This window comes from Pelobates fuscus, chromosome 10 (assembly GCF_036172605.1).
Source record: "Pelobates fuscus isolate aPelFus1 chromosome 10, aPelFus1.pri, whole genome shotgun sequence".
In the NCBI taxonomy this organism is placed as follows: Eukaryota; Metazoa; Chordata; class Amphibia; order Anura; family Pelobatidae; genus Pelobates; species Pelobates fuscus.
Window position 1 is genome coordinate 27076146 of NC_086326.1, and position 23912 is coordinate 27100057.

General features: G+C 39.1%; 1 protein-coding gene across 1 annotated transcript in view; it reads left to right on the forward strand.

Moving 5' to 3' along the window:
* LOC134575801 (heparan sulfate glucosamine 3-O-sulfotransferase 1-like) overlaps positions 1–23912 on the forward strand; it is a 120994-nt gene that overhangs the window by 82205 nt on the left and 14877 nt on the right. The gene's annotated exons all lie outside the window — the stretch shown is intronic.

A 23912-nucleotide genomic window follows, 5' to 3' on the forward strand; every position in this document is an offset into this window, starting at 1 on the left:
TTATTACATAAACTGACCTTACAAGTGAAAATGTTCTTGTTTAAACCATTTTATTTTGCAGTAGCTAAGAAACACTCCAGACTTGCGTTGCCTTAAATATGTAAAATACGTATTAAGTAAAAAAGATGCTAAACCTTGTATTGAGGTCTTTCTGTGATAACCTCTTCTGAAATTAGGAAGTAGCCCTATTTATTTTCTATCAAGCTAAGCATATACCATATTCTTCTATGAGGTACTCATTGCAGAGCATTTTGTATACTTATTGCAGAGCATTTGATATACTTATTGCAGAGCATTTGGGATACTTGTTGCAGAGCATTTGGGATACTTGTTGCAGAGCATTTGATATACTTGTTGCAGAGCATTTGGTATACTTGTTGCAGAGCATTTGGTAAACTCGTTGCAGAGCATTTGGCAGTGGTTGCATTCATCAGAAAAGGCCAATAAAATGGCTGCCCAAGCTGATAGCACCTGCTCAGAGATTGCTCTCAGACTAATGATAGCTTCACTCACACATGTGTAGACGTGATTACACAATTACACAAATCAAACTCCTTTTCCTTCACAAAACCTGGCAAAGTGGTGTATACTTGAACAGAGAGTGCCTAACTGGGTACACTTTACAAATAATTTCAATGCAACTGGAGAGTTAGAGTTAGAGAAAGACAGTGAATGGGTTTATAGCTGCACTTGTTGCTGCAATGGCTGAGGTAATGGGTTTATAGCTGCAGTTGGTGCTGCAATGGCTGAGGTAATGGGTTTATAGCTGCAGTCGGTGCTGCAATGGCTGAGGTAATGGGTTATAGCTGCAGTCGGTACTGCAATGGCTGAGGTAATGGGTTTATAGCTGCAGTCGGTGCTGCAATGGCTGAGGTAATGGGTTTATAGCTGCAGTCGGTGCTGCAATGGCTGAGGTAATGGGTTTATAGCTGCAGTCGGTGCTGCAATGGCTGAGGTAATGGGTTTATAGCTGCAGTTGGTGCTGCAATGGCTGAGGTAATGGGTTTATAGCTGCAGTCGGTGCTGCAATGGCTGAGGTAATGGGTTATAGCTGCAGTCGGTACTGCAATGGCTGAGGTAATGGGTTTATAGCTGCAGTCGGTGCTGCAATGGCTGAGGTAATGGGTTTATAGCTGCAGTCGGTGCTGCAATGGCTGAGGTAATGGGTTTATAGCTGCAGTCGGTGCTGCAATGGCTGAGGTAATGGGTTTATAGCTGCAGTCGGTGCTGCAATGGCTGAGGTAATGGGTTTATAGCTGCAGTCGGTGCTGCAATGGCTGAGGTAATGGGTTTATAGCTGCAGTCGGTGCTGCAATGGCTGAGGTAATGGGTTTATAGCTGCAGTTGGTGCTGCAATGGCTGAGGTAATGGGTTTATAGCTGCAGTCGGTGCTGCAATGGCTGAGGTAATGGGTTATAGCTGCAGTCGGTACTGCAATGGCTGAGGTAATGGGTTTATAGCTGCAGTCGGTGCTGCAATGGCTGAGGTAATGGGTTTATAGCTGCAGTCGGTGCTGCAATGGCTGAGGTAATGGGTTTATAGCTGCAGTCGGTGCTGCAATGGCTGAGGTAATGGGTTTATAGCTGCAGTTGGTGCTGCAATGGCTGAGGTAATGGGTTTATAGCTGCAGTCGGTGCTGCAATGGCTGAGGTAATGGGTTATAGCTGCAGTCGGTACTGCAATGGCTGAGGTAATGGGTTTATAGCTGCAGTCGGTGCTGCAATGGCTGAGGTAATGGGTTTATAGCTGCAGTTGGTTCTGCAATGGCTGAGGTAATGGGTTTATAGCTGCAGTCGGTGCTGCAATGGCTGAGGTAATGGGTTTATAGCTGCAGTTGGTGCTGCAATGGCTGAGGTAATGGGTTTATAGCTGCAGTCGGTGCTGCAATGGCTGAGGTAATGGGTTTATAGCTGCAGTTGGTGCTGCAATGGCTGAGGTAATGGGTTTATAGCTGCAGTCGGTGCTGCAATGGCTGGGGTAATGGGTTTATAGCTGCAGTTGGTGCTGCAATGGCTGAGGTAATGGGTTTATAGCTGCAGTCGGTGCTGCAATGGCTGAGGTAATGGGTTTATAGCTGCAGTCGGTGCTGCAATGGCTGCGGTAATAGTTTATAGCTGCAGTTGGTTCTGCAATGGCTTAGGTAATGGGTTTATAGCTGCAGTTGGTGCTGCAATGGCTGAGGTAATGGGTTTATAGCTGCAGTTGGTGCTGCAATGGCTGAGGTAATGGGTTTATAGCTGCACTTGTTGCTGCAATGGCTGCGGTAATGGGTTTATAGCTGCAGTTGGTGCTGCAATGGCTGAGGTAATGGGTTTATAGCTGCAGTTGGTGCTGCAATGGCTGAGGTAATGGGTTTATAGCTGCAGTTGGTGCCTGGCAGGTCATTTTAAAGTCTTTGAAATGAAGAATGTTGACTGTGACATCATCACAACTGGTCAACTGCATGTGTCACATCCTCTTCCATTCTCTGACTTCCAATATACAATATTGAACATGGCATTTGGATATTGGCCGTGATGTGCTTTCCCATTACTGACTGATCACCATGTCAGGATAACTGTAACACAATGCTTGTTTCTATCACACCCATTATGCACCTTTACCTTGTATCTGTCTTTTTTATATATATTATTAATTACATATGTGTTATAATATGTGGCTATAAAGTATCAAATCATCATGTCCCTCTACTCATCTAATTTTCAAATGTGAACAGGTTCCTTGACTAGGATCCTGATAAGATTAAAAGGACACTCTAAGAATGATATATGTGGGATTAATCACGAACAATGAACAATGAGTGTAGACAAAAAGATTTTCAAGGGTACGTTTTCCAAATGCATTTTTGCTTTAACAATACATTTTTGAAATTGCTGGATCTCTATGAATACCTGGTTAATTCCCTGCGGCGGTAGAGATTATTAATATGGAAAACATTTCTGGGAATTGTGATATAAAGAAGGATATTTACAAAAAGTTTTTTTTTTTTTTTTCAAGTTTCTGGCAGACTGTCAACGTGAAAGGTTGTAGATAATGTCTTCAAAGGTCCGATCAAAATTAGCACCAACAGTAGAAATAAATATTTAAGGATAGGAATAGGAAAAAAAAGGATATGTGCCACTGCGATCAAAGACTTCATTAAAAGGTTAGCAGCAGTACAAAGGCTTAATATTTTCAGAATACATTAAAACCACCTTTTAAGTAGCTTTGCCAGGAAATGTAATTCAATCAACTCCAACTGTAGCATCACTTTAGAATTCTGATTTGTCGTGCCCTATCTCGAAGTGTAATGATAGCATACACTCCTTAAATCTAAACGGAATTGCTAAAGATCCGTCTGCAAGCTCCTTTGTAAATTGAATCATTAAAATGAGGAAATGTTTGGTGCGTGGTCAAATTCTGCTCAGCGAACTTATTTAACCCCTTCAGGACACATGATGTGTGACATGTCATGATTCCCTTTTATTCCAGAAGTTTGGTCCTTAAGGGGTTAAAGGTTTGTCAGCATTGTCGTAGGCACCCAAACAATGCAAACATTGGAAGCCAACTCAGATGGGAGAGAAAATGGGGATTGTTAGCCAGCAAGACATATTTAGAAAACACTGGAAATTTATTATATTTATTCAGAAAATGTTTTTACAGGAGAAATATATATGAGAGTTTCCTTTTTTTAAGTGTTCTGGGATGCTCAAATAAAACTAGACTCTATATTTAAATATGTTCAATAGAAAGAAATAGCTAGATTATAGAATTTGTAACAGGCTTGGTTCGATTTGAGATAGAGAGGGCAATTTTATGTTTCCAGGGAGGTTATTTCACAGTTGCCGAGCTGTTTATGAACTTGTCATAATTCAATGTAACATTTGGTAAAAGCAGTGAACGAACCCAAAGGGCACAGAATGGGGCTTGCTGCTCGGATATTTTTTTGAGCTTACTACACATGTAATTATGAACCAGAAAAGATGGGTAAGGGATATATATGTCTGGATTAGACTGAGATTGAGATTATTAAAATTATTAAGATGTTGCATATTATGAATTAATTGCAGGGCAGAGTTACCTAGTTAACTTTAAAGAATGTTTTGTTATCTGTGACTAACCCCTAGCATAGATGCGTGTACAACTAGCCCAGATTCAATGACTGACAGTGGTATTTGTTTCTGTATTGGTTACAATACTACTAAAACAGAATTTGATGCTTAAGAGAATTCCAATTTTAAGGTATAATTTGGAGAATAGCTAAACAGTATATCAATCTCCAGCCATGTTTCATTGTTATAGCTGTGACAAAAATGTATAGTTAAGATAGCAGTAAAAGTGTTCCAAATACTACTGAGACTGTTTTATCATAAAAAATGCATTGTCCTAAAATAAAGAGGGAGATAAGTGATGGACCTTTTTTATATTTATTTTGTTTATCAAAATTTAACTCAACATCAAGAAGTTAATGACCCATTTACTAATATAATTAAATTAGTACCCAAATGCCAAAGAGTTACACACAAGAATGTACGGCAAAGAGTCTAAGGAAAAAAGGTAAATAATTTGATACTTTGGCTCTCAAAAATAGAGGCAATTTTTTTTTTTTACAAATATTTCACTTTTTTATATTTAATTAGCACCTTTTTGCCTTTTGCAGCAAATCCCCCATCGTGTTAAATTCCCGTGACAAAACAATGAGCTATTGGAAATTTGCTCTTACATTTGTGTGTGTGTGTGTGTGCGTGTATATGATAAAAATATGCACCCACTTAAAAAACACAATACAATTACTCATATGCTAGCAAGCATGGTTCCTTAACTACCTACAGTACCATTTTTACATTTCCTCAGTGTTGTAAAAATAACTACTTTGTAACAATAAATTATTAGTTTGCTAAATATAAAAATCTTTTTTTGCATGGAAATTTTTAGCGAAAAAACCCTCAAATCGACACTTCTTAAAGGGACACTGTAGGCACCCAGACCACTTCTGCCCATTGGGGGTGGTCTGGGTGCCAACTCCCACTACCCTTAACCCTGCAAGTGTAATTATTGCAGTTTTTTATAAACTGCAATAATTACCTTGCAGGGTTAAGTCCTCCCCTAGTGGCTGTCTATTAGACAGCCACTAGAGGGAACTTCCTTCTCTATAGCACAGGTTTTCTGTGCTAGAGCGTCGCTGGATGTCCTCACGCTGTGTGAGGACCTCCAGCGTTGCTCAATTCCCCATAGGAAAGCATTGAAAATCGCTTTCAATGCTTTCCTATGGCGTGCGCTAATGCGCATGCGCGGCATTGCCGCGCATGCGCATTAGGACTCCTCGGCCGGTGGTGGGGAGGAGCAGGCAGCAACGTGGGACATGTTGCTGCCTCAGGTAAGTCACTGAAGGGGTTTTCACCCCTTCAGCAACTAGGGATTGGGGGGTGGGAGGGAAAGGAATCCTGCAGTGCCAGGAAAACGGATTGTTTTCCTGGCACTGGAGATTCCCTTTAATTAATTTATATATTAAAAAAAAAAAAAAGCATATTGCATTTTAGCACTATAAAAGAAGGTCAACCTGGTGTCTAGTGTTAAGTTAAGCAAAAAGTATAACACATAAAAAGGAACAGTACTCTAAGGACTTGAAAATAAAGGCTAAATATTTATTCATGTCTACATTTAAGTTTTACAAAAAAAAATATATAAAAAATCATCAGGAAGGTTTAATGCTTTCTAATTAATTAAAAGGCAAGATATGAGAGAGGACCATTATATTAGCATAGGTATTATAATTCATTGAGCGTACCTCTAACACTCAGAAGGTTAACCTAACTAGCTTCAGGCACTTTACCCGATGAGCCGAAGCAGCAAGCCAAATAACTCTGAACAGATGGGCAGAATAAAAGGTATCCAGAAAACGTGTGCACAAGACAGTTGTAATATATGTCAAAAAAACAATGTGATCGGAATGCTGGAAAATTCTAATTTAGAAAAAATAAACTGATATGTAAAAAAAAAAAATATATATATATATATAGTATATTTATTTTAATAACTTAAATATAATTAAAGAAATATTAAATATTCCATCAAACAAGAATTCTATTTGTAGTGTTTATTGTTTGTTTTTTTAAGTAGTGTTGAAAACCTGTATAGTATATCGATTTCATTGCATGCCTGTCTCTGTTTGCTCTTTTTTTATTTCTTGTTAAATAATGTTTTGGAATCTTGTTAGTAGGTTTCAGTATTTCTGTGCAAAGGGTACAATGAACAGAATGATATTCTTGGCATACAATATCAAAAGGGAACTATGTGCAGGTAGTAAGTCATTGAGAGAAGGTTTTTTGTTTTTGGGTTGTGTCATCAGGAGCAGTTCTAAGTAACAGGGTGCATTGGGGGAATGGAAGATTTGTTTTAGAGACTAGAACGTTTGTTGACTTGTGTAATCGAGAGCAGCCCTAGGTCAAACCAATGGAAGCATACTGATAGAAACAATATAATGAGTGTTCCATTATGGTGTCTCTCTTTTGGTATGTATGATAAATATACAACAAAAATAGAGAATGCATTGGCATTGGCATGTGTTACCACTTAATGAATACAACCTGAAACTGAGTCTATGTTACCTTTTTAAATCAACATTTGTTTCTAGGCAAAATAAAAAAAGGTTATTTAAAAAAAAATTAATTTATAGAGATCCAGTGTGTTTAAAGGATCACTATAGGGTCATGAATACAAACATGTATTCCTGACCCTATAGGGTTAAATCCACCATCTAGCCCCCATGGGCCCTTCATGCCTCCATGAATATAGCAAAATCTTACTGTATTCAAGCCTGAAGCTGTAGCTCTGCATGCTGTTTCACTCAAAAACAAGCAGTCTGCTGACATCATCAGAAGTGGTAGTCTGATCCAATCACAGTGCTTCCCCATAGGATTGGCTGAGACTGACAAAGAGGCAGATCAGGGGCAGAGCAAGCACAATTCAAACACAGCCCTGGCCAATCAATTAATCTCTATGAGGAAATTTCAGTGTCTGCATGCAGAGGGAGGACACACTGAATGTTTGGATGCATTTTATGCAGCCGTGACCCAGGAAGGATCTCTAACAGCTATCTGAGAAGTGGCCAGTGAAGTTATCACTAGGATGTAATGTAAACACTGCATTTTCTCTGAAAGGACAGTGTTTACAGCAAAAAGCCTGAGGGTAATGATTCTACTCACAAGAACAAATTCAATAAGCTGTAGTTGTTTTGGTGACTATAGTGTCCCTTTAAAGCAATAATTAGAATAAGTAATAAGTATGTAATAAGTAATAATTAAATAATATACTATTGAAATAATCTGTATCTCTAAATAAACCTTACATTACTATACATCATCAAAGGGATGATTTGTAACATTTTTTTATCATCATTTCTGCTTAACTTGCTTCCAAAAGATTGTGCAACATACCCGAGGCTACATCTCACTAAAACTTGATGGTCACATTTGGGAAAGATAGTTTGCAGCGTATAGTCTGTCTAGATCATTGTTACTGTGGAGTCTTTGCTATTAAGATACATTACCTTTATTTTAGAGGCACTGAAGTGTATTAAAAAATAGCATGATAATTCATCATATGTCTCTGTAACCTTTTTGTGTATTACCGTATATACTCGAGTATAAGCCGAGTTTTTCAGCCCATTTTTTGGGCTGAAAAACCCCAACTCGGCTTATACTCGAGTCAAGGTCTGTATTATGGCAATTTGCATTGCCATAATACAGACTGGGGGAGAGGGGGGCTGGCAGAGCTGTAACTTACCTTTCCTGCAGCTCCTGTCAGCTCTCTCCTCCTCTGCGCCGTCCGGTCAGCACCTCGGTCAGCTCCCAGTGTAAGTCTCGCGAGAGCCGCGGCTCTCGCGAGACTTACAGTGTAAGCTGACAGAAGAGCAGAACGGACGGCGCAGAGGAGGAGAGAGCTGACAGGAGCTGCAGGAAAGGTAAGTTACAGCTCTGCCAGCCCCCCTCTCCCCCCCACTGAACTGCCACTGGACCACCAGGGAAGGAGAGCCCCCCTCCCTGCCATGTATCAAGCAGGGAGGGGGGACGGAAAAAAAAATATATAAATAAAATAAGAAATAATAATAAAAAAATAATAATAATAATAAAAAAAAATAATAAAAAAAAGGGGTATAAGGACCACTATGGGAGGGGGGGGGGGTATAAGGACCACTATGGGAGGGGGGGGGGGTAAGGACCACTATGGGAGGGAGGGGGGTATAAGGACAACTATGGGAGGGAGGGGGGGGGGGGATAAGGACCACTATGGGAGGGAGGGGGGGGGATAAGGACCACTATTGGAGGGAGGGGGGTATAAGGACCACTATGAGAGGGAGGGGGGGTATAAGGACCACTATGGGAGGGAGGGGGGGTATAAGGACCACTATGGGAGGGGGTGGGATAAGGACCACTATGGGAGGGATGGGGGGGATAAGGAACACTATGGGAGGGAGAAGGGGGATAAGGACCACTATGAGAGGGAGGGGGTGGGATAAGGACCACTATGGGAGGGGAGGGGGAAGTAAGGACCACTAGGGGAGGGGAGGGTAAGGACCACTAGGGGAGGGGTGAGTCAGGACCACTGGGGGGGGGGTGAAGGAACACGGGGGTGGGGAGGTAAGGACCACTGATGGAGGAGGTGGGGAAGTCAGGACATATGGGGGGGGGGGGGCGGCAAAAATTTTTTTGCCTACGGCGGCAAATATCCTTGCACCGGCCCTGCACACACTGCATTCATACACACACACTGCATTCATGCACACACACACTGCATTCATGCACACACACACTGCACTCATACACACACGCTGCACTCATACACACACGCTGCACTCATACACACACGCTGCCCTCATACACACACGCTGCACTCATACACACACACATACGCACACACTGCATTCATTATACACACACTGTAAATAAATATTCAATTAATATATTTTTTTTAGGATCTAATTTTATTTAGAAATTTACCAGTAGCTGCTGCATTTCCCACCCTAGTCTTATACTCGAGTCAATAAGTTTTCCCAGTTTTTGGGGATAAAATTAGGGGCCTCGGCTTATATTCGGGTCGGCTTATACTCGAGTATATACGGTAACTAGAGAATATGATCCCATAAACTGCTTACTTTTTAATAAATAAGGCCGTTCTTGGTTACCATTTCTCTTTTTGTATATAGCATCAAGCGACCGTTTACTCTGTTTCTATGCCCGTGTAAGCATTCTGGATAGCCTGGTTGCTAAAAAGTAATGTAGGGAAAAATATCACTAAGGTTAATGGGTCTGTAGGGAAAACTTTACTGCTCCATAACTATAAAATATTATATGAAGAATTAATTTCTGCTCGTTATTTAATTTTACTTCTTGTTTCTCTACAAAACATATACCGATTTTACAAAAGCAGAAATATAACCGTAGAACAAAAATGAAATAAAATAAAATGCAAGGAATAAAATGCATATAATATCTTCAATGCTTCCCTGTCTTCGCTGTTTAGTTATTTCTCACTTCCTTGCACAATGTAAGTAACCTTTTTTCATTTTCCATTATATTATTCTATAATCAACAAAATGCACAATTTCTTTCATTTGAATATCTTCCAAGACGGCACCAAACTATATACTACACTAGATAGATAGATAGATAGATAGATAGATAGATAGATATTTAGACAGACAGAGATACAGATATAGTTTGTTTTCCATGCATGCACTGGCTTATCAGGAGTACCAGAGGGACTTTAGATATTCTGCTATTGCAGGTGGTGAGGGACAATCCTCAATTTATGCATTGCAACACTTACAGGAAGTGATCTCAGAGTCTGAGTATAATGCCCACATACAATACAGCTACACGAAGCATAAGTGCCCTAAGTACATCGCAGGTTGCCTGTGCAGAACCTTCCCTCCCTCTCATTCACAGAAGCTAAAATGCAATCGTGAAGTTCAACCTTTTAAAGATATTGAGTGTAAGAGTAGGGAAATCTTATTTACAGTCTCTCTGCAGAGATAGAAAGATAAGTAATAAAATCTTGAAATAACATTAACAAAGTATTTTCTCAGCAGAGAGATAGTACCAGAACTAGTGAAAGTGGGTGGTAACTGTTTCTTTATCTGTTAAATTCCTTGTGACATTTCATTGCTATAAAAAACAATAGTTAGCCCATATATACATGTTGATAAAGCAAACGGTTTATAGAGAGATTGAATGAACTTTCTCTGAGTAGTAGGGATTTGGGTCATAGTGATGTTGATTGAATTCTCTCTGCATAACAGGAAGTGGATTAATAGAGATATTGATTGAAAATCTCATGAGTAGCACAAGGTAGGATAACAGAGGTATTGATAGTGTTTGATAGAGCGTCTATTGGTACCATGGAGTAGATCAATAATGCCAATGACTGAACTGCTCATGGGTTGCAAGAAGTGGGTTAATAGCTATATTGATTGAGTTTGGTCAGAGCAGCAGAGAGGAGGTTAACAAAGGCATGGATTGAGCTGCATCGATTGTTCTTCCAATAAGTGAGAAGTGTGTTACTAGTTACATTGTGCACTTTCCATAAGTATGAGGGAGTGGGTTAATATTAGTGTTTGTTTAAAATGTCATATGCAAGGATAGAAATGATGTGCAACTCAAGAAGGTTACAAAAGATCATTTGACAGATTGGTATTAAAGCAGCATTGTCATTATCTGGGAAATAGAGATTTTGTAAAGACCCTTGATGGTGACATCGCAGCTGGGGGTCCGGTGGCTGGGGGGCCAGGGAAATGTGATATTTGCTTACATGAACCTTTCCCTTGCAGGCGCAGCCATCTTCATCCAGCAAATTTTCTGCAGCTCCTGATCTCTTGCGCAAGTGTACAGAATTGAGGCCTATGGAGGATCCTGCAAGACTGTGGGATCCTCCGTAAGCAGAGCAAATTCCTTGCAGCCATCACATTTCCAAATGGTGGTAGTTCTGCCCAGTGTCTAGATGTGTCAGGTGTAGGAGATATACAGAGACATAGTTGTCCCTACTTTGTCTCAGTATATCTCTTGACTGGGTTGGAATTTCAATGAAATTGCAACACAGTCAAAATAAGTATTTCATAAACCTATCTTTATGAAATATAATTTTTTCAGAGGGAGGAGATGGGGGAGACAGTGCTTATTTAATTGACAACTTTGTTGTTCATCTTACACATGACTTTAATAGCACTTTTATACAAAGTACAAAGTAAGTTAGCCCACAAGATTGCAACCTGAGAGAGGTAATAGTGTGAAGAGACAAGCTGATAGCTAAAAATGTTGTTGATGGCTGGGGCATTTGAATACTTAAGCATTGAATGAGATTTTTGGATAAGAGGAAATAAGGAATAACGTATTTCATATTCATCGAGTATCATGGTCTTTAGACTGAAATAAAGTAAAGGAGTGATGGTCAATACTGGCTGGGGAAGGATACGAAAATAGATCAGGAGGAGACAATTTCTGTAGGTTTAACCCCTTAAGGACACATGACATGTGTGACATGTCATGATTCCCTTTTATTCCAGAAGTTTGGTCCTTAAGGGGTTAAGATTTATTTAAATTTAGTTTTCTTTGCACATTTAAAATTCCAAAAGTCTCAAATCTCTTTCTGTCCTTTGAATTTCTCTACTACTGATAGATTCACTTATATAAGCTGCTAGTGGTATAACCTGCCTCCCATGATCCTGTCCAGGGTCACAGTTGCACTACCACTTTGTCGTGTGGAGATCATGGGTAGATTATTCAGCAGTGCCTCCAGCTCCTCACATACATTATTTTTCAGGGTCTTTATTTGCAATGAGTAAACTTAATGGGTTAACCGTGTGCTTTTATAATAAAAATGTGAGTTTCCCACCAACTGGGTTATCAACAATTGCTGTACAAATTACTCAGCTCCGAACAGATGGCAAATGCAGACTAATGCATCAGTAGAGTGATGACAAGTAATTTGTGTCCTAAGAATACATGCTTTGCAAAATATGTTTCAGATGCCTACAGATTAGCAAAAAACAATTGGTTTAACTCTTCTGAGAAGTCAAAATTTTAATTATGGATTGGACAGTGGCTTTGTTTTCTAAATAGCAGTGTTCTTCTCAAGGGAAAAAAAATTCCCAATAGAACCTTAAAATGTACTCTGTTGGGTTCTGCTATCAATGGAAGATGGTTTTGAAGGTGACATTTCTGAAAATTGGTTATTAAAGTGCTTCTAGGTTGCTCAGCTTCAAATATTAGCTTTTCCAAAGACTTAACATTGAACTTAGCAGGGTATACATTTCCAACATTTCCATTTTGATGTTGAAACTGCTATATAGTTGCATTTATTAAAAAGTCAGCTTTAGGGATTGTCACAAAAGCAACAGGGTAGACAGTTACCGGCACTTGAGAAACGCGCTGGCTTATTGTTTGACATCTAGATTTGACAGATGTGATTATATATTTGCAGAAGTTATAAAAATATGTGCTGCATGACACATATGGGCATATGGAATGCATGTACTACAGGGAATAGGGATGCAATCTGTATGGATGAGGTTTGAATTGAGACTTGCTTTACTGCACCCATGAACAACTGCACATTTTCTATACTTATCTATTAAAAAGAGATAGTATGCTAAAGATTAATTTATCATTGCTTTGTTTGTGAATATAGAATGTAGAAATAATATATATACAATATTTAATGTGCTCTTCTGCATGTTCATAGAACTAATGTTTTGGGTTTTATTTTAAAGCACCAGTAGACTTAGATGAGCAAAATGATATAATGATATAGACTGCAATCTGGGTGAGTTAAAAGGATTGCTAGTGACAACGTGCCAATAATTCTGCCTAAAGAAAATTACTTTTGCCCATTAAACTACTCTAATGATATATGAAATATGTATAAGGGATGGAAGCTGTAAACAGCTTAATGAGAAGATGCACCTGGTCAGCTAGATTGTAAAGAGGTAAGTGAGAGATTCCGAAGACGGAACATGCCTATTGCATTGTGGTAGTTACTGTTGTCTCCATGTGTTGGTTTTGCAGATTCTCATTCTGTGCATTAAACAGACATAAAATGTATAAAAAGTCAGGGTGTAATGAGACCTCGCTGCTGCCATATTTCTGTCTTTGCTAGTAGTTCTGCAAAAATGTAGCAGTTAGCAAGCTGCTTTTTCCAGAGACAAACCCTTATAGTGGGGGAAATGTAACCTCACTAGGCAGAAATCAAGTTTGCTGTTTACTCATGTGTCCTAAATATAGTGAGAGGTACAGGGTCAACCAGAAAGATTGTTATGTCTCCTCATTGGCACATGCTGAAGAAGAGCATCCCCTTAGACCAAGTGCTCCAGGAGTATAATGGTAGTGCTGACCCTGTTCCTCATCTAAGTTATGTGAGAATCTAATAGCAGGTATTATTTTATTCTAAAAAAGGGGAGTGTATACCGCGCCTAGAGGTATTCGTATAAACAATTGTAAAAAATATATACATACATATAGTCGTTGGAGATTTTGACAATAGATGGTCACCTCAAAATAAAAATAAAAAGCAAAACATAATAGTGCAATACAGTAAATAAACAAAAAAGGGTCAGATAAAGCTATACACAGTCCACTCACATGGGGGTGAGCTATAACAGAGCTCAGCTGTGATGCGCTTGGACGGTATAATCCCCGTCTCGGGATATATGGTGGTACAACTTCAGGGATTTTCCAAGGTGCAGTGGTGCGTAGATCATAAAATCCAAAGATAAAAATATGGCAGCATATGGTGAAGTAAGTACTGGTGAAATGGTAACAAGTATAAAAAGTATTGTACTTACAATTTCTAGAGCATGTAACCTGCTCTAGTTTGGACAGCCTAGGTGGTATAATCCCCACCGAGGATATGCAGGATCCAGGGAGTAGAAGTGAAGAAGCCCTGTGAGGCGAAACGCGTAAAGTGGACTTTTATACTTGTTATTATACTTGTTTGTTTTATATATTAAAGTACTTCTTTTATTATACTTTATATATATCGTTATTATTATCACCTTCTACTCCCTGGATCCTGCATATCCTCGGTGGGGATTATACCACCTAGGCTGTCCAAACTAGAGCAGGTTACATGCTCTAGAAATTGTAAGTACAATACTTTTTATACTTGTTACCATTTCACCAGTACTTACTTCACCATATGCTGCCATATTTTTATCTTTGGATTTTATGATCTACGCACCACTGCACCTTGGAAAATCCCTGAAGTTGTACCACCATATATCCCGAGACGGGGATTATACCGTCCAAGCGCATCACAGCTGAGCTCTGTTATAGCTCACCCCCATGTGAGTGGACTGTGTATAGCTTTATCTGACCCTTTTTTGTTTATTTACTGTATTGCACTATTATGTTTTGCTTTTTATTTTTATTTTGAGGTGACCATCTATTGTCAAAATCTCCAACGACTATATGTATGTATATATTTTTTACAATTGTTTATACGAATACCTCTAGGCGCGGTATACACTCCCCTTTTTTCGATTTCTACTCTCACTTACAAGGTTTTGGGAATCCTTGTTTTGTACACTGCTGCCTGCCCACCCCTTACTATAGCGAGCGCCTATTACCCTCTGCTTTGTGACCATTATTTTATTCTAAACTCTTAAATCTGGTAAAGTAGAAAAAAAAAAAGTATTTTGCCTCTGCTGGCATTGTCATTAAATGGACCCTCCCGACCAATCTGACCCTTAAGTTTGCTGAAGAATAAAGAGTTTGTCCTTTGGTCTTTTTTACCTCCTTAGTTTCCTTTCCAGTCTTTTTTTTCAGTGTCTTTTTATACATTATATATGTGTGTTTTGTGTGTTTGTGTGGGTTGTTGTGTGAGTTGCATGTGTCTACATAGGCTGTGTCTTTATGTGTGGCCTTGTGAATTGTATGTGCCAGCATAGATGGTGTGGATGGAAGTGGCTGCCTGAGTTGTACATGTGGACATAAACTATGAGTGGGTTTACTGTATGTAGGGAGTGTGTGTTATGATTTCAATCTCCCACGAATATTTCATTAATCCTTTTGGGAAACAAAATTAGATTTTATTTGTTTTTGGTTTTTGCTCTTTTCTACTCACTATCTTCCTACCTGGCAGGGAGAGAAATGTTTAATCCCTGGTGGTCCAGTGCAAGTTCCATGGTTCCATGGACAGAGCAATTGATCTTCACCACCAGTGGGTGCAGTTCACTGTGGGCGCTCTGGTTTGGTAACCCGGCTGCAGCAGAAGTGCAAAGTTTGCAAGGTGGCATTAACTGTGATTTGCACTAGTCAGAGGTTCAAATAACATACTCCCTCAATATAGATGAGAGCAATAGGCAATACAGGGTGTCGGACTAGCCAACTCCACAGCCTATATAGAGGTTACAAAGGTATATTGGGGCTTAACCCCAGGTCAATATGCACAGAGAGAAATTGTATAGATGGAAGGAGAACCAACCTGTATTGCAGAAGTGGGGTCTATATCCACCTATAGAAATTGATATACCTTCTTGGAGTGAACGTTACATAAAGGGGGAGGGGAAAGGGTATTAGACCTTTATTGGAAAAAAAGTAGGAAAAAGAAAGATATAAATAATGTATAAATGGGATTGGATACTCTTAGAAGTCTTAAAAGAGAGTCTACCTAGGTTCTACCAATAAATCTCCGTATAAGTCCAGAATAAGTGCACTGTATCTAGTGATCATGCTACAATATGGACTTTAGGGCAGAAAAGGGGGGGGGGGGGTGAGGAGGAGAGGTGGTGCCAGTCAGTGGTGATAGTGTTTCTAGTAGCAAGGAGTTGCCTGGTAGGAATTGAGATGTCAGTAGAGGCAGAGAGCTGCTATCATTAGAATTATCACAAAAGGTATGGAGTGAAATGTGTAGAATGGAGAGAGGGTAAATCTTTCTCTATAGAGAGTATAGATATCTCCGCTAAAATACTGATACTAGAGGTATATGAATTGTTAGTAAGGGTAAGGACCTCTAGTATATAGGTAAAACGCCCAATAGGGCATATGGTCTGTTGAACGCAACACACAAAGTCTATAAAGCCCTAAACTAACTGACTAGCTCCCATAATAGAGAGAGCTAACAACCACTGCTGCTTCAAGGCAGCCTCGCAATAAACCCTCCCCCAGCCTAATTCTGTTAAATCATGGAGATATTGATAAGGGTAGAACAAACATAGGTAGAATGAAGGTGAAGAAACTTTTAAATAAAGGTTAAAAAAGCCGGCAAAAGGTAGGGCTCGAAATCATTGCATCGGCATCAAGGACGCTCGACGCGCGTTTTGGCGTATCGGTACGCCTTTGTCAAGAGCTGAAAGGTGAGTGAGCTGAGAGCTGCTTATGAAGGGAGGTATGTCCCTCCCCTTTAGTCCGGTCCACCAAACGATGTCCAGGAGAAATGCTTGCTCGGGTGACGTCACCGACGATCCTCCCCCTCATAACGCTTATCCAATAAGGTACAGGGGGCGTGGATTACGCTCCGATCGGGGTAACATCACCGAAAATCCTCCCCCTCATAACGCTTATCCAATGAGGTACAGGGAGGCGTGGATTACACTCCGATCGGAGTAACAACACAGAACGTAGGACGGATCATGTAACCCGATTAAAGCAGATATTTAAAGTAGAGAAATGGCATGTGTGGCATCGAGGTATCACTAAACTGTAAAGTAAAGTTACAATGTATTAAAGTAAAGATTGTTTATATTTACTTGGTGTGAAAGTATGTTATTTATAGAAATATTTATATAATAAATGTATACTTGTATAAAGGTATAGAAACATTAAGTTCATTTGAACAGGAAACATACCTGAGCATGGTATAAAGTGAGTAATAAAAGGGTTGACCTCAAGGGGTCATTGGACAGGACCTTATTAAATATTCAGCAGATGAATTCAAAACACCAGTAAATAAATAAAGTTGCAATGCCCCACAATGTGTACATTAAAGAAAAATCACTTGTTATAAGTATGTTCGACAAAGGGGGGGAGGGGGGGGGCGGTTCTATATAAAGGATCATGGTATTCATGTAGTGTTTAGGACATAAATGTTTTTAATGTTTTTTTCAAAGTTTCTTTTTTAAATTAGTATCACTGTTGGTATCAGAGTTGGAAAAATGAAGTAAATTAAATTAAATTAAAATAAAAGGGAACGGGCTGCCATTGGAGAGCAGTCTAGTCTATCCCGTTAAATAAATGGAGAGAAGGAGAAACCTTCATTAAGGCCTTTTGGGTTCAAAGTATTCAATTTATAAATCCACCTGCACTCCTTTTGGCGCAGGATTTTGTCAAAATCTCCCCGTCTTGAGTCTCGTTTAACTAGTTCTAGACCACAGAACCGTATATCCTTTGATGAGCCTCCATGAGATTCCTTAAGGTGTCTGGAGATTGGGGTCTCCAGACAATTTTTTGTGCATCTCACATGTTCTTTGATGCGTTCCTTGAAAGGTCGGTATGTCTTCCCGACATACAGCAGTTACAGCTGCAGGTAAGGAAGTAAACCACACCTGTAGAGTTACAGTTGAAAAAGTGCCTTATCTGGAAAGACTGGTTGCCCTCGCTGTCATTTATTCTCTTTGAGTCTCTTAGGATAAACTTGCAGGCTACACACCTTCCACATCTACTTTGTTTAACCGAGAAATGACTAGGAACCAAGATGTCCCGGAGGTTTTTACCTCTCCTAGCTGTAATCGTAACTTGTGGTCCTAGTACTTCTTTTAGATGTGTGTCTTTGAGTAGGATGGGCCAGAATCTTTGAAGAGACCCCTTTACTTCATTCCAGCCGGTGTCAAAAGTACCTATCATTCTGATGGTTTTCTTCTCAGTGGGTGCTGGGTTGTGTATATCTGTCAAAAGGTCTATCCTATTGGTCAAAAGAGCCCTCTTATATGCTCTTTTTAGGCATTTGTTAGGATAGCCTTTCTCTTTGAACTGCTGTCTCAAGGATTTGGCTTTTAATTGAAAGTCCTCTAGATTTGAGCAATTTCGTCGTAATCTCAGATATTGGCCCGTTGGAATGCCTTGTTTGAGAGTTCTTGGTTGGTGGCTGTCCCACTTGAGGAGGGAATTTGATGCAGATGGTTTCCTAAATAGAGTTGTTTTAAGGGAACCATCATCACCAATTGTGATAGTCAAATCCAAAAAGTTCAAAGAGTTACCGCCGAATTCAGAAGTAAATCTAAGGTTGTCCTCATTTATATTGAGGAGAGAGACAAACTGGTTGAACTCATTGATATCCTCCTGCCAGACTATCAGGACGTCATCAATATATCTATGCCAAGATATGATCTTTGGCATGAACTGTGATAGTAAACTTGAGGTCCTGATTTGTTCTTCCCACCATCCCAGGTGGAGGTTGGCATATGATGGGGCACAAGCTGTGCCCATCGCCGTACCTCTCACCTGGTGGTAGAATGTTTTGTGAAATAGGAAGAAATTGTGTGACAGTATAAACTCGAGCAGTTTAATGGTGAAATCAGTATGCGCCTGGTATTCTATGCCTCTTTGGGCTAGAAAATATTTAATATGTTCGATTCCCCTTTGATGTGGGATGGATGAATAGAGTGCCTCGACATAAAGACTGCAAATGTTGATGTAGGTGGAATATGGAGTTTAGATAGGAGGTTTAGGGCTTGTTTTGTGTCCCTGATATACGAAGGTAAACGTTCTACAAATGGTCTGAGGATCTCGTCAATATATAGGCTCCCATTTTGTGTCAAGTTATCGATCCCAGAAACTATGGGACGGCCTGGTGGATCCTGTAGGTTTTTGTGGATTTTGGGGAGGCAGTTTAAAAGTTTCTTAACCTTCATCCTACCTATGTTTGTTCTACCCTTATCAATATCTCCATGATTTAACAGAGTTAGGCTGGGGGAGGGTTTACTGTGAAGCTGCCTTGAAGCAGCAGTGGTTGTTAGCTCTCTCTATTATGGGAGCTTGTCAGTTAGTTTAGGGCTTTATAGACTTTGTGTGTGGCGTTCAACAGACCATATGCCCTATTGGGCTTTTTACCTATATACTAGAGGTCCTTACCCTTACTAAAAATTCATATACCTCTAGTATCAGTATTTTAGTGGAGATATCTATACTCTCTATAGAGAAAGATTTACCCTCTCTCCATTCTACACATTTCACTCCATACCTTTCGTGATAATTCTAATGATAGCAGCTCTCTGCCTCTACTGACATCTCAATTCCTACCAGGCAACTCCTTGCTACTAGAAACACTATCACCACTGACAGGCACCTCTTTTCCTCACCACCCTCCCCTTTTCTGCCCTAAAGTCCATATTGTAGCATGATCACTAGATACAGTGCACTTATTCTGGACTTATACAGAGATTTATTGGTAGAACCAAGGTAGACTCTCTTTTAAGACTTCTAAGAGTATCCAAACTCTTTTTGCACTACCCATTTATACATTATTTATATTTTTTCTTTTTCCTACTTTTTTCCAATAAAGGTCTAATACCCTTTCCCCTCCCACTTTATGTAACGTTCACTCCAAGAAGGTATATAAATTTCTATAGGTAGATATAGACCCCACTTCTGCAATACAGGTGGGTTCTCCTTCCATCTATACAATTTCTCTCTGTACTCCCTCACTATAGTGAGAGGTACAGGGTCAACCCGAAAGATTGTTATGTCTCCTCCTTGGCACATGCTGAAGAAGACCATCCCCTAGGACCAAGTGCTCCAGGTGTATAATGGTAGTGCTGACCCTGTTCCTCATCTAAGTTCAGTGAGAATCTAATAGCAGGTATGATTTTATTCTAAACTCTTAAATCTGGTAAAGTAAAAAAAAAAAGTGTTTTGTCTCTCTGCTGACATTGTCATTAAATGGACCCTCCCAACCAATCTGTCCCTTCTGTTTCAATAAAGAGTGTGTCCTCTTAATTTTTTTTTTATTTATCAAAAAGTGTAATTTCAATAGAAATTAGCTTTTTTTTTATAAATTAACCTTGGTTCAACCCACCTTCCCCCAGTAGTCATTCAGGCAATCAGTTCTGTTACTTCCTTGTTGTTTAGCTTAGTGGAACTGACCAGGAGGCAGAAATAACTCACAGCACCTTTTCTAGAGACTTCTCATTGATCTGCATTGGGAAGTCCATGATGGGACAGCTACCAAACGTCTGGGCAAGGCTAGAGGGGGAGGGCTATAGAGGCTGTAGACAAGAGATCTATAGCATATTTTTTTCAAGCTGTTTTTACAAAGATCCCCAATAAACAAAAAAAATGCATAATTAAAATAATTAAATGCATGTATGTTTTTATTGGGGATACATCTTCTAAACACTATTTTTTTTATGGAATAGAGTATAAATCTTTTTTTTTACAATAATTATTATATAACATATATATTATATATATCTTTCAAAATTCCTGTTGAGAAAAATGATAAACCTTATATTTTGCTTTTCATGGATTTAATCAGTGATTGCTGTACAATCAAAACCTAACTTGTGTTGTTCACACCTCCAACAAGAGAGCCATTTGTTCTCTGCTCCAATGCATGGGATTACTCGAACGGCCAATTATATGCATCGAAATACTCACATTGAAAAGTTAATGTTGGAGCAACTGTGTTTGGTTAATCTCCCTGTTCCTAAGGTGATCCAGAGAATAGACTGATATTCATTTATAGATAGCGTGCTCAAAGCACATGTTTTCGTTAAATTTGTTTTTATGGATGTGTATGGAAGAGGTATGTACATACATGCACAAGTAGGTAGTTTGGCAGGAAGCCTTTTTGGAAATAATCATGAAACAGTTATGTTTCTACTGTTTCTGATATGTTTCCTTTTTGTTTGTAGGAAGGATTTAGATCATCAGGCTGCTAAACTGTCTCATATAAAACTTGGAACCAGTGAAAAATAAATACTTCTTCACCACCAATGCCAGGTCTGCTGTTCCTTTCTTTAAGCTACTCTGTAGTAATGAGGTTAAAGAGTAAAATGGACATAGTGGGTGGGATTCATATTCATGTATAGTGTTCCGTTTTAAAAAGTGGAGTAAAGTACTCAAAGTAGTGCAATCACCATTGAAACCAGTGTATACAGGCAGGCAGATTGCATTGTTGGCTTCTAAGCCACTTTTGGAGGCAGAAAACATTGATAAATTTGCAAATTTTTCCTGTTGGTCCAAAATCTTAAAGGGAAACTCTATGTCAAAAAAGGCATATTTTTTTTAATACATATAATTAATTTTTACAAAAAAAATATGAATTTACTAAAATTTTTGCAAATAGAAACATAGAAACATAGAAACATAGAATGTGACGGCAGAAAAGAACCATTCGGCCCATCTAGTCTGCCCATTTTTAAAAAATACTTTCATCTTATAATTAAGATAGCCTTATCTTATAATTAGGATAGTCTTATGCCTATCCCACGCATGCTTAAACTCCTTTACTGTGTTAACCTCTACCACTTCAGCTGGAAGGCTATTCCATGCATCCACTACCCTCTCAGTAAAGTAATACTTCCTGATATTATTTTTAAACCTTTGTCCCTCTAATTTAAGACTATGTTGTGGTAGTTTTTTTTCTTTAAAATATAGTCTCCTCCTTTACTGTGTGGATTCCCTTTATGTATTTAAATGTTTCTATCATATCCCCCCTGTCTCGTCTTTCCTCCAAGCTATACATGTTAATATCCTTTAACCTTTCCTGGTAAGTTTTATCTGCAATCCATGAACCAGTTTAGTAGCCCTTCTTTGAACTCTCTCTAAGGTATCAATATCCTTCTGGAGATATGGTCTCCAGTACTGTGTACAGTACTCCAAGTGAGGTCTCACCAGTGTTCTGTACAATGGTATGATCACTTCCCTCTTTCTACTGCTAATACCTCTCCCTATACAACCAAGCATTCTGCTAGCATTTCCTGCTGCTCTATTACATTGTCTGCCTACCTTTAAGTCATCAGAAATAATCACCCCTAAATCCCTTTCCTCAGATGTTGAGGTTAGGACTCTATCAAATATTCTGTATTCTGCCCTTAGGTTTTTACGTCCAAGATGCATTATCTTGCACTTATCCACATTAAATGTCAGTTGCCACAACTCTGACTATTTTTCTAGTTTACCTAAATCACTTGCATTTGGCTTATCCCTCTTGGAACATCAACCCTGTTACATATCTTAGTATCATCCGCAAAAAGACACACCTTACCATCAAGACCTTCTGCAATATCACTAATAAAAATATTAAAGAGAATATTCCAAGTACAGATCCCTGAGGTACCCCACTGGTGACAAGCCCAAGATTCGAATATACTCCATTGACTACAACCCTCTGTTGCCTGTCACTCAGCCACTGCCTTACCCAATTCAAAAATATTGGAATCCAAACTCAAAGATTGCAGTTTATTGATAAGCCTTCTATGTGCAACAGTGCCTTACTGAAATCTAGGTAAGCAATGTCTACTGCACCACCCTGATCTATAATTTTAGTTACCCAATCAAAAAAATCAATAAGATTAGTTTGGCATGATCTCCCTGAAGTAAACCCATGTTGTCTCTGATCTTGAAATCCATGTGTTTTTAGATGTTCAACAATCCTATCCTTTAACATGGTTTCCATCACTTTCCCCACTACTGACGTAAGGCTTACTGGCCTATAGTTGCCAGACTCCTCCCTATTACCTTTCTTGTGAATGGGCACAACATTCGCTAACTTCCAATCTTCTGGGACTACTCCTGTTAACAATGATTGGTTAAATACATCTGTTAATGGTTTTGCTAGTACACCACTAAGCTCTTTGAATAGCTTTGGGTGTATTCCATCAGGTCCCATTGACTTATTTGTCTTTACTTTTGACAGTTGAAATAGAACCTCTTCCTCTGTAAACTCACGTGTAATAAATTACTCATTTATCCTTTTTCTTAACGGAGGTCCCTTTCCTTCATTTTCAGCTGTAAATACCGAACAAAAATATTCATTGAGGCAGTCAGCTAGACCTTTATCCTCATCTACATACCTTCCTTCTTTTGTTTTTAATCTAACTAATCCTTGTCTTACTTTTCTTTTCTCATTTATGTATCTAAAAAAAGTTGTGTCCCCCTTTTTTTACTGAATGTGCTATTTTCTCTTCTGTGTGTGATTTGGAAGCTCTTATAACTTGCTTAGCCTCTTTCTGCCTAATCTTATAGGTCATTCTGTCTTCCTCACTCTGTTTTTTTTTATAATTACTAAATGCTAACTTTTAGTTTTTTACTATTTTGGCCACATCTGTGGAGTACCACAGTGGTTTCTTGAATTTTTAGCTTTTACTGACAACCTAATTCAATTTTCTGTTGCCTTCAGTAGTGCAGCTTTTAAATAATCCCATTTCTTTTGGACTCCATTTAAGTTGCTCCAGTCTGATAATGACTCCTTTACACATATTCTAATTTTAGAAAAGTCTGTTTTTCTAAAGTCTAAAACTTTTGTTTTTGTGTGGTGAAGCTCTAAAAGTTAACATTTATTAGCTGCAGAACTGCCTCTGCAGCTAATGAAGATCTACCCTCTTTTAACCCTGTACTTACTATTTTGTTAGTGCTAGGAATTGTCCGATCAAATGCTTCTCACAAAAAATCATTGAGGACAAATCTCCCGTCCAAACCTTCTCCTAGAGATGGGTGGTTTTATTGAGATTTAGACGTTCATATGAAACTAAAAGAAATCATACTTTAGAGCTGAATTAATTCAAGGGCCATTCTTGGGCAGGGGCAGAACACTTATTGTACTCAATTTGATGGAACATTAATTGCCAATAGGGTGACTTGTTTTTTGCTCCTCTCAGCTCTGCACCTAGTCAGAACTCCAGAACTGATTAATGGTTTTCCTTTATCACTGGTTTTAGAGAGTTAAATTGCCTTAGACCCAGGCAGCAGGAAACTTGACTCTGCCAATGTATCTCACTCAGT